The sequence below is a fragment of the Pseudonaja textilis genome, chromosome 1 (genome assembly GCF_049901715.1).
Source record: "Pseudonaja textilis isolate UNSWEBS1 chromosome 1, rPseTex1.2, whole genome shotgun sequence".
In the NCBI taxonomy this organism is placed as follows: Eukaryota; Metazoa; Chordata; class Lepidosauria; order Squamata; family Elapidae; genus Pseudonaja; species Pseudonaja textilis.
The window spans coordinates 316,701,082-316,705,242 of record NC_141990.1 but is presented as its reverse complement, the minus strand read 5'-3'; positions in this window follow the sequence as shown (position 1 = coordinate 316,705,242).

The following is a 4,161-nucleotide window of genomic DNA, read 5'->3' as shown; positions in this document are numbered from 1 at the left end:
TTAGACCCTTTGAACCCACAAGAAGATGTCTTTCTCCCACTATGGTGGGAATGGGTCTTTGACTGCAACATCCACAAGCCTGGAAAGACCCCTCCAAAGGGGGAAAAGCCATGTACAGGAAAGGAGAATGTACAGAATCTGCCATCCTACGTGTTTGAAACAAGCATGACTGGAGAAAGCTACAATATCTACAGTGCCATTTATGCTCTGGCACACACATTACATGCAATGCATGGATCCAAAGGGCGACCAGCCATGCTGAGACTTGGAGAGAGGATCTCAAATGTCCAGTCCTGGCAGGTAATCTCTGGGTGTCAGGTCTGCCACCTCACTTCTTCTTTTGTCTTATTTCAGTTCAAGCCTGCCATAGATGCTGGAGTGGAGGGAAGCTTTTTGGGAAGGGGAATGGAGCACCTCTGATGTACTTTGGGCCAACTGGAGAAAACATCTGTAGGACAACCGGCCAGAGAGAAAAGTGCAGCTGCATTCCAAGAACTGCCAAAAACTTCTCTTTGGATTATGATTGGGCATGAGGGGCCAATGGGAGGACAGGCCTGGGAAAAGGGGGAAGTTTATGAGGGAATTGACACGGGATCCTCAAACTTAGGTTTGCCTTACTGTACTTCCTTTGACTTTGGCAAAACTATACCTTGCCCTCAAAAGTGAAGTCAATGGACTGTTTCTGCCTTCTGAGTTGGTGTGTTGGTTATCTGACAGCAGGTGTAGATGGCTAAGGAGAGCAAGGACTCAGATGAGGGGCAAGGACCATTAGGGAGTGGACTGCTGCCTTCAGAGATTGTGGGGGCTGGCAGCAGCAATGAGGAGCTTCCTGAGGAGCCTGTGCCAAATGCATCTGTGAACACAGGGTTGCTCGCAGGAAAGAGCAGCTACAACGGCACGGGTGACTCAGGAGTAAGGCTGCAAGGAAATGGCCCCTCCTTCAAGAAGATAAAAGGTAGCTGTGCAGAGAACATTCTTTGTAGGAAGCAAAGACATTTTGAAACTTAGCCTACAGTTGGTATTTTGAGACTGTTGTACTGAACACTATTTCTTATTTGTTGTTTTTTGGCAGCCTTGCAAAAATTTGGCAAGGCTCTTTCTTGTCAGAGCTGATTAGTTGGAAGCAGCCTTTAATCTGTGAAGAAATAGAATTCTTAGCTGAACCAGTAAAAGGTTGTGCTGCTGCCTTTGTCTTGTGTTTGCTCTCTTGGAACTAGGTTGGGTCAGGACAGTTCAAGTCAAGACAGATCTTATTCAGGCCACAGATCTTTAGAGAGCAAGCTCCCCATGTCAATTTCTTGAGTTAAATATCTTTATGGCATCATATCCCTGCATCAAATCTGCATAAAACCAGAGTCAGGGTTCCAGAGATTGCCCTAATTAAATCATGAGCCTTGAGCCAAGCTTCAAAAGGATCCAAAAGATTTTTTAGGAGCAACATGTTCACATTGACCCATATGAAGCCCATTCTGCCAGGGATGGGATTGAAATTTTTTAACAACTGGTTCTGTGGGCATGGCTTAGGTGCTTTTAATATATATATATATATTATAATATATATATATATATATATTATATATATATTTTTTCGGGTATTTTCCCATGTCATTGTAGTTGTGCTTTTAAAGTTGTAGCAACATTTCAGCAGAATCTCATCTGCCATCATCAGGCTTCTGTATTGTGTTCATCTGTGAGTCAGACTTTTACAATGGTTTCAGTTTTAAATTTGGTGCTAGCCTACTGCTGTGCCAGAATGGTTTTTTCTTCAACCTGATTGGTTGGGAGTCTTGATCTGCATTTATTGGTCTTGGAGTTTGCTGTCTTCTTCTTGATTGGTGTTTCTAATAACTTCTGTCTGTTTTGTGGCTTTTTTGTTTCTTGATTGGCTGGCAACATTGTGTTCCTGAATTGGAGGCTTTCAGTGCAGCTTGGCTCCGAGTAAATGGACGGATATCATTTGTTAGGAAGCTAGGTTTCATCTGGGTGCCTGGTTGGGGTGTCTTTGAGCAGGAGGTATCAGGGGGGATCTGTTTGTGCCCAGGTGTTTGCCTGGCTAGTGGTGTGGAGATTTTTTGTTTGTGAGTGCAGGCTTCCAAATGATTGACAGTCTGGTGGAATCATCTCTTCTATTCGTGCTGTCAGGTCTTTTTTCAATCTCTATGGCTTCTCTGATAATTTTGTGCCTGGGTTTTCTATAGTGGCTAGGGTTTTGGTGCCATTGAAGTTGATGCTATGACCTGTGGCTTTCATGTGTTGGACTAGTGAGGAAGTGTGTTCCAGCTTTTTTACTGCATTTTTGTGTTCATCCAGGTGGTTACTTATTCTTCCAGGTCGGTACTTATTCTTCTATTGGTCTGTCCAATGTATGTGGCCGGGCATGATGCACAGAGGACTTCGTATATGCCTTGGTTTTCCAGGTCAATTTTATCTTTGGGGTTTCTAAGGATGGCTGCTATTTTTCTGTCTGTTTTGAAGGCAGTCTTGATGTGATGCCTGTGTAGTATCTTACTGATTTTGTCTGCAGCACCTCTTATATAGGGCAGGACAGCTGTTCCATAGGTCTGTTCATCTTCTAGGTCTCCATTATGTCTCAGTGTGTGTTTGTGGATCAAGCCAGTGATTTTGCTTTTGTGGAAGCCATTGGCTGTAAGTACTTTAGTCAGGGTGCATCGTTCAGTCTTTATGTGTGTCTTGTCTGACAGGAGTTTGGTTCTAGCAGTTAGTGTTTTGGCCATGGAGTTTATCTGTGCTGGGTGGTGGTGGGATTGGGCGTTGAGGTAGTGGTTGGTGTGTGTTTTCTTCTGGTATATGGTGTGTCCTAGTGTGCCATCTGTTTTTTTTGTAGATTAGTACATCTAGGAATGGTAGTTGTTTGTGTATTTCCGTTTCCATGGTGAACTTGATTTTGGGGTGTGTGCTGTTTAGGTGTGTTAGGAAATTGCTTAGGTTTTCTTTTTCATGGGGCCAAATCACAAATGTGTCATCGATGTATCTTAACCATAGTTTGGGTTTGTGGGTGGCATTAGCCAGGGCTCTGGATTCAAATTCTTCCATGAACAGGTTTGCAATGACGGGTGACAGTGGTGATCCATAGGGGCTCCTTCAATTTGCTTGTATCTTTGTCCTTTGTATATGAAATACGTGTTGGTTAAGCAGTGTTCTGTTAGTTCCATGAGGTGTTTAGCTGGTTGGTATTCATTTTTTATGATTTTCAAGAGCTTCTTTTATCGGGACTTGAGTGAATAGTGAAACAACGTCAAAACTTACAAGCAGATCTTCTTGTTCCACATGTAGATCTTTGATCATTTCCAGGAAGTGGTATGAGTTTTGTACATGTGAAGCTGCTGTTTCAGCATGGGGCTGTAGCTGTTTTTCTAAATGTTTAGTTAGGTTTTGTAGTGGTGCTCCTCTGGAGCTGACTATGGGTCTGAGAGGTATGCCTTCTTTGTGTATTTTTGGGAGGCCGTATAGTTTGGGGCATCTGGAAGATTTTTCTCTTGAGATGATTGTCTGTTGGATCTCTTTGCTCATGTGGCTGGTTATAATTTTCTTCTTGGTTAATTATTCCAGATATGTGGTTGGGTCCGTGTTTATGGGTTTGTATGTGGAGTCTTGGAGTAGGTCTGTCAATTTTGTTTCGTAGTCTTTTCTATTCATTACTACTGTGGCATTCCCTTTGTCTGCTGGAAGTATGATTATGCTGCTATCTTTTTTTAGGGCTTGCAGCACTTTGAGTTCTTCTTTGTGCAAATTGCTTTTGGGTGGTTTGCTTGTGCATAGGATGTTTGTAACTTGGTGTCTTATTCTATCAGCTTCATCTGTATTTAATTTAGTTAGGCTGGATTCTACTGCACATATGATGGATTCTGTGGGGATTTTTTTGGGTGCTACAGCATAATTGAATCCTTTGGTTAGGACATCTGTTTCTGTTTTGGTGAGTTCTCTGTTGGAAACGTTATATACTAATTATTTCAGGTGTTGTTGTGAGTTGTTGGGGGCTTTCTTGTCATGTTCTAATTTCTTTAATTTCTTCAAGAGTTTGTCATTTTTGTAAGTGGTTTCAGTTTCAGCTCTCCAAGTTGTAAGTTGTTTTATCCTGTCCCAAAGTAGAGGGTGGATTTTGCTGCTCAATTTCAGGTATAGTGTTAGCAAATTTTGTTT